General features: G+C 40.5%; 2 protein-coding genes across 5 annotated transcripts in view; one reads left to right on the forward strand and one right to left on the reverse strand.

Moving 5' to 3' along the window:
- PSME3IP1 (proteasome activator subunit 3 interacting protein 1) overlaps window positions 1-7,455 on the reverse strand; it is a 34,152-nt gene extending 26,697 nt beyond the window's left edge. The window contains exon 1 of one of the 4 annotated variants that reach the window (XM_065925386.1): window positions 7,409-7,455. The gene's annotated coding sequence lies outside the window, so the exon portion shown is untranslated. Of the gene's footprint in view, window positions 1-4,597; window positions 4,620-7,224 lie in introns of those variants that run through there. The other 3 variants (XM_065925385.1, XM_065925382.1, XM_065925381.1) reach the window with 3 other exon arrangements.
- A 238-nt stretch (window positions 7,456-7,693) lies between these two features.
- Window positions 7,694-14,328, forward strand: part of RSPRY1 (ring finger and SPRY domain containing 1) — a 35,713-nt gene continuing 29,078 nt past the window's right edge. The window contains exon 1 of the mRNA XM_065925387.1: window positions 7,694-7,831. The gene's annotated coding sequence lies outside the window, so the exon portion shown is untranslated. The remainder of the gene's footprint in view (window positions 7,832-14,328) is intronic.

Genomic DNA, 14,328 nt, shown 5'->3' on the forward strand with positions numbered 1-14,328 from the left:
AAAAAAGCTATGCTGAGCTCTGGTTATGGGAGTGAGAGAAATATACCACCCTGTGCTCAAGGAGTGTAGGAGAAATAAATCAGTGACATAAACAACCATGACAAGTGAAGTGGGAAAGGGATCAGATGAAACTCAGGGAAATCAGGAAAAGTTTCCATGTATATGTATTTGGTAATTCTATAATTCCCCTTTACTATAGTTTTTATTGTTTTATTATTAAATCAATTTAAATAAACTCAACATCATGCTCACTGCTTAACTGTGTGTCCAGCATTGTGCAAATTCTATTGGGGTGCATAAAGAAAATAAACTTTAAAGAGCTAGTACTCTTGTACTAGTTCCTAACAGATAACAGTGTATATAATGAATTACCAAAGTAAACGGTACAGCTAAGAGGCAGTAATGAAGGGCACAAATAGGGATCAACCCAGTTTCCCAAGCTGAAAACCTGGGCATATACTTAAGACTCCTTTTTCCTTATTCTCTTACATCCCACTAGTCACCAAGTTCTGTTGTTTCTACTTCACAATGATCTCTCTTTAATTCATCCTTTCCTTTCTAATGTCTTCTTTTCAGGGCCTCATCTTGCATAAACTACTCTAAGAGCATTCTATTAGTCTCTCTGTTTCTCCTCTGGTCCCTATTCCAGCTATTTCTAAGTCTACTATAGCATTTATTTATTGTGTTTTATCACTTACGACTATTCCAACAGCTCTTTGTATCCACAGTGCTTATTAGCACAGTGTCTGGCATATATTAAGTATATAAGAAATACTTACTGGATAAACCAATCAGGGAGAGAATTTGAAGAATTTAAGCAGAGAGGAATGCTCTTACATACATATTCTTAGATACTGTCCAATGTAAATTATAGAAAATAATAGTCATCAAACAAGTATTCACTAACGTGTCTTTGTCCCATAGGGAATTTTATTCAAACATCATACAACTTGTGCAATAGGAAACACAGGACCAAAGATTACATCACCTTACTATATTAGATAACTGACATCTTCTTCAAGAATAACTCTTGCTACTTTCCTTTAATTTCAGCTAACTAAAAAAAAAAAAAAAACACTCTCATACTAAAAATTTCTTACACAAAACATTCTTCTCTGAAGAGTCCAACATTCATTAGCTGTTTATTTTGCAACAGAAAGATGATTTCTACCCTCAACTTATTAACCTTCTTCCAGAAGCAGAGAAATCAGAAACTAAAGTGTTTATTTCTAATTCCTACAACTTACCTAAATTTTCACAAGTCTCTTATTTTCCTCTTTGGTTAGAATAATTACAAACAAAACACAAATAAACAAAAGTCCAGGAATCTGGAAATCTAATGATAAAAATTCATTTAGGGACGAAGATTTACATTGAGAATGCTTATTTTGTCCTTATTGTGTTTAATTTTAGAAAGAATAACTCTGCCAACTTTTCTTTACTCTCATAGCGTTTTATGGTGATTCAAGTTCAATTATCAAATTAAACAGTACAGTATTTTTAAAAGGATTATGTAAGTTCTTCAAATAGAGAATTCATGGAAATCCAAAACCATACCAAAATCACTTTGTCCCAACTTAAAAGTTTCAAACTGATGCAAATTTTCAAATTTGCTTGACAGCCAAAGAAACAATGTTCTTATATTTCAAGCTGAAATAAATGTTAAACACTGCACTACTGTGTTTGTATTGGAGATTGTAGTATTTAATTTCCAGATTGGTGAGACAGAACGGGTTTATGCACAACATGCTATATAAGTTATCAAAAAACAAAACTTAGATTGCTGCTCCCAAGATAATTTCCATTGCTGACATGAAAATTATTCCATTTAGCTCGTGCCATGATGCAAGTAAATGAGATCTGGTTTCCTCTGGATTTGAATTTTGTGATGGCAGACTACTTAAGTGTTTACATCACTGGCCAACATACCCTCCTAGTTTCTAACATTAGATACACTGTACTTGTAAAAATACACCAGGGCAGATCAGATCTCTGTGTCACAATGTTCTAAGACTTCCCCAATGGGAGCAAAAACAATAGGCCAATCCATGTTTTTTCTGTTAGTAAATATACTTAAGTACTGCTCTTCCAACATTATCCTGATGTTCAAGTCACATGAGATTTTAAAATGTAGGACAGAAACTAAGAGGAATTTGGCAAACTAAAAATCACTCTAGAAAAGACTGCTTTCTGGCCAGAAGGCACTTCTATCAAGCTACAGTAACTTAAATCAAGTCAACTTTCCCTATAAAACTTCAGAGCATGACAACTACTAACAGAACAGTCTGTTAGCACTTATTACTAGACAAAGTAATTCTCAGTCACTCTTCTAACACTGAGGCTTATTTAACCTACTCCACTAGCAAAGAGGACTAAAAAAATCTAAAAATTAAGGGCACAGCATTAGTAAACGCAATTCACATGTAGAATGTTTACTATAAACAGCAACTTGAAGTAACTTCTTTTTGCAAGACATCTAGAAAACACAAGCAATGTATCTTTCCACAGCATAAGAACAGTTTCATCATATGCTCATTTACCTTGAATTTATCTACTGATAGATCCACTGGAAGGAAAAAAGATAACAATTTAAATATTGGTTCCCTTAGCTGCTTCTCAACTCCCCAACTCATCCGTGCCTCTCAGAATGTAAGTACTTCCCCCTCACTGTATGTAATTCTAATATGAGCTATATTTTTTACACACAGTGATTCTTAAATGCAAACCAACTACTTTATCTAAAACTCAAAGGAAAAAAAAAGCATCTGTTTCAAAACTGGAGAAAAATCTGGTCATGTTGGAATTTTGCTACACTGGTATAACTATACCCAACATGGTGGTGCCTCCCTAATAGATTTCCGAGGATAGCTTTGGCTACATATTATTTTACCATCTGGGCTGACTTTCAGTTCAGTCCAGTCCCTCAGTCATGTGACTCTTTGTGACCCCATGGACTGCAGCACACCAGGCTTCCCTGTCCACCACCAACTCCCAGAGTCTACTCAAACCCATGTGCACTGAGTCAGTGATGCCATCCAACCATCTCATCCTCCGTCATCCACTTCTCCTTCCACCCTCAATCTTTCCCAGCATCAGGGTCTTTTCCAATGAGTCAGTTCTTTGCATCAGGTGGCCAAAGTATTGGAGTTTCAGCTTCAGCATCAGTCCTTCCAGTAAATATTCAGGACTGACTTCCTTTACAATGGACGGGGTGGATCTCCTTGCAGTCCAAGGGACTCTCAAGAGTCTTCTCCAACACCACAGTTCAAAAGCATCAATTCTTCGGCACTCAGCTTTCTTTATAGTCCAACTCTCACATCCATACATGACTAATGGAAAAACCATAGCCTTGACTAGACAGCAAAATAATTGTCTTGTTGGCAAAACAAAATAATTTTGCTTTGTTGGCAAAATAATTAATATGCTGTCTAGGTTGCTCGTAACTTTTCTTCCAACAGGCAAGCGTCTTTTAATTTCACGGCTGCAGTCACCCTCTGCAGTGATTTTGGAGCCCCCAAAAATAGTCTCTCATTGTTTCCCCATCTATTAGACCCAAAGTAATGGGACGGGATGCCATGATCTTAGTTTTCTGAATGTTGAGTTTTAAGCCAACTTTTTCACTCTCCTCTTTCATCAAGTGGCTCTTTAGTTCTTTTGCTTCCTGCCATAAGGGTAGTATCATCTGCATATCTTGAGGTTACTGATATTTTCCCCAGTAATCTTGATTCCAGCTTGTACCTCATCCAGCCTGGCATTTCACATAATGTTCTCTACATGTAAGTTAAATAAGCAGGGTGACAATATACAGCCTTGATGACGTACTTCTTTCCCGATTTGGAACCAGTCTGTTCCATGTCCAGTTCTAACTGTTGTTTCTTGACCTGCATACAGATTTCTCAGGAGGCAGGTAAGGTGGTCTGGTATTCCCGTCTCTCTAAGAATTTTCCAGTTTGTTGTGAGGATAGCTTTGATTACACACTATTTTAACCATCTGGGTGGACTTTGGAACCTAACTCACACTAAATTACACTCTCTCTCACCCCCACCTTCCAAGCTTTATGGATCTCCTCTCCAAAACCAAACTAAAAAAAAATAAAGGACTTTACACTACACCAAACATACAAGGCCCACTCATTCAGTTGTATTTTTGAAGTAAATCTTTATAGGGAACATATGTGCAAGGCAGGGCTTCCCAGGTGGCTCAGTAGTAAAGAATTCGCTTGCCAATGCAAGACTTGCAGGAGATGTGGGTTCAATCCCTGGGTAGAGAAGGTTCCCTAGAGTAGGAAAAGGCAACCCACTCCACTATTCTTGCCTGGAAAATTCTGTGGACAGAGAATCCTGGTGGGCTATAGTCCATGGGGTTGCAAAGACTCAGACACAATCAAACAGCAATAGCATTATGTGCGAGTCACAGTGCTAGGTACTGACACTACATTTTAGCAGTAAGGAATCTGAATTCAAAAGAAGAGAGAAGGTTAAGTACAGGAGCAATTTAAGGAAATGGAAAATGAGGGTAAATGCTCTAAGAGAAAAGAAATTAAGCACTAAGGAGTTCAGAAAATGAAGACTAGAAAAAAGCACTGGGGAAGCTTACTTTTGATAGCAGCTACAACACTGCTCCAATACTTTGGCCACCTGATGTGAAGAGCCAACTCACTGGAAAAGACCCTGATGCTGGGAAAGATTGAAGGCAGGAGGAGAAAGGGACAACAGAGGATGAGATGGTTGGATGGCATCACTGACTCAATGGACATGAGTTTGAGCAGGCTCTGGGAGATGGAGGACAGGGAAGCCTGGCGTGCTGCAGTCCAAGGGGTCGTATAGAGTCGGATATGACTGGGCAACTGAACAACCAGGACACTGCACTGTGAAAAGTGGTGGAAGTTTTAGATAGGTGAAGAAAAATAACCTTTAACTCAAGGTTGCCTGAAAGACAAATTTCACTCCTAAAATCAAAGGGGGCTTCCATTTCCAGGAATAGCGGGCTAGGTAATTTAGACCAATCCCTCACTTCTGCAACAAATAAGACTGAAAGTTTTTTAAAATAATTCTTAAACAAATTGAAAAGCCCACAAGATAGTAAAGAATTCAACAAAAACACAAGACAAGGTGGAAACCAGAAACTGAGCCCAATATTCAAACTGGTTTTCGTCCTGAGGATTTCTCTGATCTTGAAAGCTACTGTTTTGGTACCCTTGGGAAGCAAAAGTCAAAAGCAGAGAGCCCACGTAAGGTGTGTGGGGTCTGATAACCACCTCTTTCTCCATCTTAATCTGGTACCCCAAAGAACTACAGCATCAGGTAAAGGTGAACTGGTTAGAAAAAAAGCAGGAATAATTGGAAACATAAACAGACCAAAGGACATCCAGACAGTGGAATTAACACATATGGATTACAAAACAATTATGCTTATCATGTTTAAAGAAATAAAAACCAGGCCTCAAAATTAACAGCAGAGCACAAGAAACCATTAAGACAGTGGCATGGCACATTTGAAAAGAAAAAAACAGAACTTCAGTGACTAAAACATGCAATAAATTAATTTAAATCACAACAGATGAGTTTAGTAACAGATTAGAAATAACTTATGAGAGAATTCATAAAAAAGAAATTATGCAGAATGTAGTATAGAAAAGTAAAAAGAGGAAAAGGCATAAAGGAGAGAGGGAGAAAGGTCTACATTAAATCTGTAAAGAAGGAAGATACACAACAGGGCAGAAACAATACATGATTATAAATGACTAAGAATTTTACAGAGCTTATGAAAGACACTAATCCAAAAATTTAGAAGTGTAATAGACACCAAACACATTGAACAGAAACAAATCCACAGTTGCATACATCATAAGGAAAATTCAGAAAACAAAAGATGAAATAAACTGTAAAACACATGCTATAGAAAAAGCGAAACAGGTGGTATTTGAGAATGAAGACAAAGCACGTTCAAAAGGAGATCAATAGTGAGCACACTGAAATTGCTTAATTTACCTGCCACGAAGATATAATTACGCTAATTGAGTCTACAGCTGAACCATGCGCTCAAATCACTTCATTTACCAGATACATGGTTTTCAATTTCTTAAGCAGCAGCTTGATTCTAATCACAACAGCAAGATTCTTAAACGGGAAGGACTGCTAACCAGGTAAAAGGTATTGATATAATTTTTACAACCACGAAGAATTTCCCCATGAGGGAAAGGCATTAAGACCCAGCTGAGCAAAATAACTGGGCAGCCTCAGCTTTCAGACCCTTATAAACTGTTCATCTCAAGATCTGTTTGCAAGACTGTAAAAGCTGCCTTTGTCTCTACTCAATTCCTTGTATCAAAAAGGAGTCTACTACACACTAATTCCTTTCACGGGGTTCAGAAGCAGTGCTTTCCAAACCATTTTTTACGGGGCCCTTGTTAACACAGCAATAAGGCAAACAGCTGAATTATCAACGGATATCATCCAACCGGTGGTACACAAGAGGTCACTGGGAATTCTGACCGCCAGACCTGCACTTGACTTTCTGGTTCCCACTCAAGGCCTGAGACGGACTAGCTGGGGTGGGGGGTCCGAGAATCTGTAATTTAAAAGGGCCACATAAGCTCTTGTTTTTTGCTAGTTTCGAAACCAGTGCTAAGAAGGAATAGGTCTCCACCTTTACCGCGATGCGCGCTGGCTTTCACCTGGGCCAGCAGTTCTCAAGACGCTTTAACCCTCAGTTAAGTTTTCTGCAAGACGAACACGACAGTTTGACTTCCTTTAGAAGAAAGTGCACTGAGCACAGAGACTGGTACATGGAGCATAATTAATGTTTCTATCCTAAACTAATTGTGTGACTCAGAAACTCGCAACCAGGCAGGCACCCCCACATCTCCGGAGTAGCCTGGAGCCGTTCCAAGACCTGTGAGATAGAGCCCACTGCTCGCTTGAAGCCTGCCACCCGGCAGAAAACGTAGAGGGGAGCCGACAAGAGACCCAAAGCCCCAGGACCGCTTCAAAGTGTCGGCATCCTCCTCCACAGGACCTGGAGGCGTTCCCGCGGGCTCCTTCGGCTTTCCTCAGGCTGGGCCCCACAAGCCCCTGTCTCTGGTGACTCAGAACCCTGGGCGAGAGCGCAGACTAGGGGCAGGCCTGGCCCTAAACTTCACGACAGACGCAGCCCCCCACCTCCTCAGCGAGGACGCTGGCGCCCTGGTATCGCTGCCTGGCCAAGGCCCAGGCCGCACTCACCTACCAGCGTGCGGGAGGCGAGACCCCCTCACCTCGGCGGCGCCCACCCCAAACTGCCACCGCAAACGCCGCTCGCTCTTAAAAAAAATAAAAAGAAGGAAAGTAAAAACAGAAACAATGAAAGCAAGAAAACAGCCTTTGCTTTGGTATTTCTTTCTACCCTTCAGGGCTTCCTTTTCCTCACCGCCACAACAATGTTCCGCCCCTCTTCCGGCGGTGTAACCCAATCCGTACCTCCCTTCCTCCCGAGAACCAGATGGAAATCCGGAGCCTTGAAAGCGAGCGGGAGACACTTGATTGGGCCATTCACACGTCAGCAAGGGGATTGGCCAGCTCCCTCCAGGAGGGCGGGCCGAGCCGTGTTGTCACGTGATGTGGTTCCTGAAAGCTGATTGGATGTGAGGAAGAGGGCTTGCCACCGAGTAAGGGGCGTTTCCTAAGGGACTGAGGGAGGGCCGGGGCGGTACGAAGCGGGGGTGGGCCCAGCACGTAATGGCAGCGCCGTGGCCTCGCGTCCATCTTTACCGCTCTCTTGGACCTGTCACAAAGGAGTCGCGCCGCAGCCGCCGCCGCCCCCTCCCTCGAGTGCGCCCGAGAGCTGGAGAAAGTCAGTGCCGCAGCCCAGCCGGGAAGCCCCTAGGAACGCGAAGCGGGGGGAGTCCCAGGGCTGGGGACGTTCGTGAGGGAGGGGAACAGCCGCCTGAATCTGCGGCGGGGAGACCGGACCGGGCTGGGGGAGATTCTGAGGAGGGGGCTGGGAGCGGGTGGCGTTGGGCAGAGCCCAGAAAGCAGCTCGGAGGTTCTCCAGCGAGGCCCGTGCTGAAGGCGCCGGGAGAGGACCCTGGAAGAGGGTGTTTCCGCTTTAGGGGTTTCTTGACCGAGGAGGTGGTTGAGGGTCGCCCTTCTGCGGAGGCCGCGGCCAAAGGGCCCAGGTGAGAGGCAGGTAGATCCTGGGAGGCTCCTGATATACAGTGGTGCTCCTCGGGGGTGGCCAGGATAGAAGGGTAGATAGGAGGATGCTTGGGGAGGGTTTCCTTTTGTGGAGTTTGAGATTCAGGTGGCAGGAGTGGCAGAAGATCATCCCTGGGGAGGCTTAGACGTGCCTTAGGGTCAAGAAACGCCTCAGAGAGAGCGAGAAGCTAGGAGTTGGGAGCCAGAGGTAGCGGGCTCCCCTACCTCGGAGGCCCGATGTGAAAAATGAGTAAGAGCCTGGGGAGAGGGGATTTGCTGCGCGGTTCCGGGAGAAAGATTCCCCTCCCCCGCCCCCCCCGCCCCCCCAAGCCATAGGAAAGCCCGGGTGGGAAATAGAGAGAAGCGGGAATGGCAGGTTTTTTACTCTGAAACATAGGAATCAGCCCTTTCTGGACATAGTGCAGGTGGAGTGGGGGAAAGTCCGTCCCACCGACACTCCGTACGTTACTCTTCGATCAGGCTTTTGTTCTACCTGATACCTCAGTTTCCCTGTGTTTGGGGTCGGAGATCGAGGCAGAAATGATCCACTGAGACTCTTCAGTTCTATCCTGTGTAGCTGTCTGAATGAGGTTGCTCCCCCTGGAGTGTTGTACTTTGAACTTCTAAAGGTTAGAAGAGTCTATTTAATTGACTGAAGGGAGTCCCCGGGTTGTCCAGGCCCCTTACCTGCCATCTCCTCCTCCTTAACCTCCTTGGGTCTCTTCTGTAAAATAACACAGTGTGTGAAAGTGTTTTGCAGACTACAAGCTGTGTGAAAGTATTGTGATTCTGCCATCAAAGGGGTTGCTGTTGAGGAGTGAAAGTGAAGGCTCTTTCTAAACTGTGAGCCAGTGTGTAGATACAAGGGATTAGCATTAATACAGTTGGTGATCACCTATGGTGTGCGGGAGCCATATTGTACTAAAAGCTTCAAGGTTTCCAGCTTTTTAGGTTATATAGTCTAAACCCATGATTTCAGCTCCAGCTTAGATGAGGGTGGAGGATGGTTTTTTCCCAGAGTTTTAATTTACTTTGAACCTCTGATGATACTGCAAGAGATAGCACTGTAATGTACTCTTTTCCTTCAGGAATTTTTTTTTTTCCTGACAGCTGAAATTTTCCTCCAGGTAATTTAGTCTCATTATTGTAAACCACTCCCCCCTTTTCCATTTATATGTATTTGTGGCCTCTTTATGTACAGGTACTGAGTATCATGTTTTCTCCCTCAGTTTTTATTTTATAAATGAGACCTCTGTTTTTTCTCCATGAATATTATGTTTTCCTGGAGTCACCCCACACCATACATTATGAGGCACATTAGCAAAGGCTTTAAAAGTTTTTTCCCACAACGATTGTTTCTTCTTTTCACCCATGTATAGTTTGCACTTCCTGGGATGACATCTTGCTTTGTAAATCCTTCTATGATGTTATAAGTACTGTGTCCATGGATGACATTTTCCTAATTTTTGGTTAGTTGCAATTGTTAGAGCTAGTTTAACAAATATTGAGTAATTTGTGATTTTTGAAGTTTCCTTTTTTTTTTTCTAAACAAAAAGCTGACCTGAGTTTCCTGTTTTTCTAATCTTACGTTCCATGAGTCTTTTTTGAAAAAATCCCTGTGGTGATTCTGTGAGCTTTCTGGTTCCAAAGATACACATTGTCCAAACCTGCTGCTTTAATCTGTGTCCTGCTTTTGCCATTTTCATAAACCCTTCATTATTTCTGCACTTCATGATTATTTTTACCTTATTGATTATAGGAAGTGTTCCAGCATACTCTTTGTGGACTTTTTCTGCTTTGTCAGCAAAATAACTTTTCACTTAGTAAATTGGCCAAGAATCAAGGGGAAATAAAAACAGAATTTTGTGTGAAAAGTGAAAGTCGCTTATTTGTGTCCGACTCTTTGCAACCCCATGGACTGTAGCCTGTCAGGCTCCTCTGTCCATGAAATTCTCCAGGCCAGAATACTGGAGTGAGCAGCCACCATTCCCTCCTCCAGGCTATCTTACTCACCCAGGAATCGAACTTGGGTCTCCCACATTGCAGGCAGATACTTTACCTACGTTATTTAAAATTGGAAATTTTCTGTTTTGTGGTGGAATTCTTGTAAAGTAGGATGTGACAATCATAGGGTTGCAAAAGTAAGTGAAAAGTCATTAGACATCACAGACAGGAACTGCACTGGAACCAGTAATCTATTTCAAAAGAGTTATGGGGTGGGGTAGTAAACTATGTAGCTTCTCTTCAAATATTTGGGCATTTTCAAAGCATTTCCCATTGAAAATGGATAGTTTTTCCTGGTGTTCAAATTATAAAATTGAAAAACAGAATAGTTATGAAATAGTGAATGCCATAACTTGGGCCACAACCTGAGGAAGATACTTTCACAACTTTGTAGGAATGCAAATGAGTGACTATGTTCCTTTTGGTTTATCTGTTCAATAAGTAAACTTCTGAAATAGTTTTCTTGCCAACCTTTATGATTAGAAAAAAGGTACATATTTGTTCTATTTGTTTATTTCTATTCCCTCTCAGTGTCCAGAGGGAATGCTTGCTGGTTCAGTATGTAAAATCATTTTTGACTGTAGATAACTATGATATATACAAGGCTAACTGAGGTAGTACCTAATAAGTAGTGGTGAACTCTTGGAGAGTATTCCACTTTCTCCCTCTCTAAGCTTTGGAAAACTAAGAATGCATTTGAGACAGCAGAGGATTGATACACTCCTTAGGTTTGTTAAGGAATGAACCCTGCATGTAACTTTCTTATTGCTTGAAATGATAGTTTTCAAGCATAATTTCATGGATCTTATATACAAGTAGAAAGTTTCAAAATACCTTATTCGGCAGGTTTATTATTACCTCAGTTTAATGTTTCAGTGTCAGTTTTTTGTTTTTTTTTTCTTTACCCCTTCTACCTCCTAAAGAATTAAGTTTCCTTTTCTGTGCTCCTTTAATGCAATGATTCTCAAAGTATGTCTCCTACCCTGCCCCACCTTGTTGAAAATGCAGCTCTTTTTTTCAATTCTTATTGCTTCATAGTTGTTCATACTTACCTGCACCTAAAGGCTACTTATTAATAATCTACCAGGTCACTATACCATGATGTTCATGAACCCAAACTAGCATAACATTAGAGTTTACTGTTTTCTCTGATACCTTGTTTTCCCAGAAGATACTGTCCTGAAACACTTGGCAGCAACACAAAGCTTCTTACCATGTCATGTGCAGAATGGGGATTCTTACAGTATTCTGGAAAGGTGCTTGTTTAGGATTTATCATCAGTATTGTCTCAAATTGATCTTGGTTTTTCATTGTGCTTCCTCATTTATTTTTCATTAGCATTACCGTTATCTTCATCTTTATCAATTAAATTATGGACTTTCAGTTAACCTTTCAACTGCATGGTCAGGGATATATGTACCAACAATATTTTGTCTTATCATTTAAGACATGAATGTGTTGCAGTGCAGATCTAAATCCTTCATTCCCCTATTGCCAAGGCTAATATATATAGTCACCTAAAAACTTGCTTGTACAGATGCTTGAATGTTAACTAAGTTCCTTTTCCATTGGAAAAATGGTGGCGTGAGAGGCTTCCTTCTGGTGAACCTGACACTATATGCATGGGCTTCTATGGCAGGTGCTGTATTTTGAATTGGGCACTGTTGTCTGTGGCTGCCCTTCATCCCTTTAAGAAAAGTATGAGGGACCTTTTTTCATCTTTGCTCTGTGCCTGGCATATTAGCATTGGATTCATATTTATTGAGTGATGTGTTCTCAGCTTTTCAAAGAATACTTTTTACAGATTTTAGAATGAATTCACTTAAAATACTGAGTACCTATTAAATGGGCTACAGTCCATGCGGTCGCGAAGAGTCAGACACACCTGAACAACTAACACTTTTCCTCCTAGGTTCAAGTAAATATACAGTCAAGTGTGCAATTGAGTGTTTCAGACACCATTTTAAGTAGATTTCATTGAGAAAGGTGTTGCTATTCATGCTGTTTACTTTTTGTTTGCTTTTCTTAGCACCAGAGAGTTTTCTATAACAGAAGAATCTTTTCAGATTTGTGAATCATGTGTTTGAATGACACATCTATATTATTTCCTGTTATTTGGTCTTCTGGAGGTGAAAATCCCCCATAGTATGGAGTATTACATTTGTTTTTCTCCTCTGGATGGCAGCTGTCATTAGCACTTACCTCAGTTCTTCCTTAACGTTTCTTTTTTGGGTCCAAGACAAATTTTTCAGCCTTTGAGACCAGGCAGGATTATTCATTTCTCCTTTTTTTCCCCCCTCTCTTTTCTTTTTACTGTCATTCGCTTTTGGTAAGCCCTTACTCTGTTCTACCCTAAGTACTCCTCCAACAGTTCAGCCAAAAAAATTGTCTAGTTTTTCCTCAAAAAATGTACTTTCTTAAACCAAACTCAGTGCACAAGAGAAGTATTAGAATCATTCAGTGCTTTTCCCAGACAACTTAAAAGTTACAATCGTGGATAAGAATACCTTCTGTGACTTAAACCTCAAGTGCTCATTGCCACTGCAGACAAATAGTTTTCAACACCTGAGTAACATGTAAAAATATCAGAGCTGCCCTTCCTTTTGGGGGAAAAGTGAAGCTCCAACCAAATATTTTACAATCTTTCCCTTCCCTTTCCTCTGAAATATCTTAGACTCTAGAGACAAAACATGCTCTTGTTAAAATGTCCTCAGGTGGTTTCTGTTTCAACTGGCAACTGTACTCTTGATATACATCTTTCTTACCTACTTATTTTGCTACCAAATAATCTTGTTGACCTCCAAGTTTTACACGTTGACCTCCCATTTAAACACGAGAAAGTTGTGGTCTTCGGAGTGTCCGGCAGGATATTTTAAAAGCAAATGTATGGGGTAAGCTTCCCTATCTTAATAGGGTTATACAGGTATATGCAGTAGACTGAGTTCAGCACCTACATATTTAAGAACTGTACATTTTATGTAAATCTAACCTCAAAACATATTGAAGCCAGTTAGTGATATACATGCTAATTTTTTAAGGGAGAAGTACATCGATGCCTTTGAAAAGCATCAAGAAAAAAAAAGGTGGATTGATGATGGATATAAGTGTGTACAGATGTGATAAAGCAAGTACAGTAAAATGTAAATAGTAGAATCCAGGTGGTGGGTATATACGTATACACTGTAAAATCCTACTTTGCTGTATGTTTGAAATTTTTCATAATGAAATATTGGAGGAGCATAGTAAACATGACACTAGAAGCTATCACTTGTAAATGCGTTCACTGTCTTAGGGGAAATTTCCAAAACATTTTTTAAGAAGAGAAAATCATTAAGATTTCCAGTGTATTATATATTGTTATTGTTCATGCTGTACAATTTAGCCTCTGTGGGGTGGACTGGAAAAAAATGCTGCATTCACTATTTTGGAACAATAATGTAAAAATGACAGCAATACTAATTTTATGCCCAAAGTTTGGTTTTTCTTCCTTTATTTAACCAGCCTCTCCTTTCTTGGCAGCATAGTCCTGAGGTTTTATTTTTCAGAGAATAGAAAATGTTCTTAAAGTCACTAAGCTGTATTATGATTGAATGCAAGCAAATATTTGAATAGATGAATCATTGATTCCTGGACCGTTTGTTAGAGAGGGTTAGACCAGTTGGCAGATGTCTCTGTGGTGAGTTGTTTATGATGGTAGAGGTCTATATTTTGAGTACCAGCCCTCACTGCTTTAACACTAACACCGAGAGCACTAGTTTGATTTTTTCCCCCCTCTCAGAGCAGCTTTAAAACATATAAAATGGAGAATAAGTCATAAATGATGCTGAAATGGAAAGAATAGCCTTTATTTCCTTTTTTTCAAAGGGGAGGATAAAAATAATACTGCACTTCAGAGAAGTAGATTTGCAAAGGAAATGTTTGATTGTAATTAGGTCCTTTCAGCAAAATGGTTATGAACACAGATGATTTTAAAAGCATTACCATTTAGATGGTAAGAAGTATTTTTACTCATAATGGCATCCAGTGCCATATCATCTATCAGAAAATAATTTCATTCATCATGAAATCAGTTGATGGTTGCCACAGTTGCAGATTTGGTAGTTGTATATATTTAAATTATGTGACTAGATTTTTTTGTTGTTTCAAAAC

Source organism: Muntiacus reevesi, chromosome 2 (assembly GCF_963930625.1).
Source record: "Muntiacus reevesi chromosome 2, mMunRee1.1, whole genome shotgun sequence".
In the NCBI taxonomy this organism is placed as follows: domain Eukaryota; kingdom Metazoa; phylum Chordata; class Mammalia; order Artiodactyla; family Cervidae; genus Muntiacus; species Muntiacus reevesi.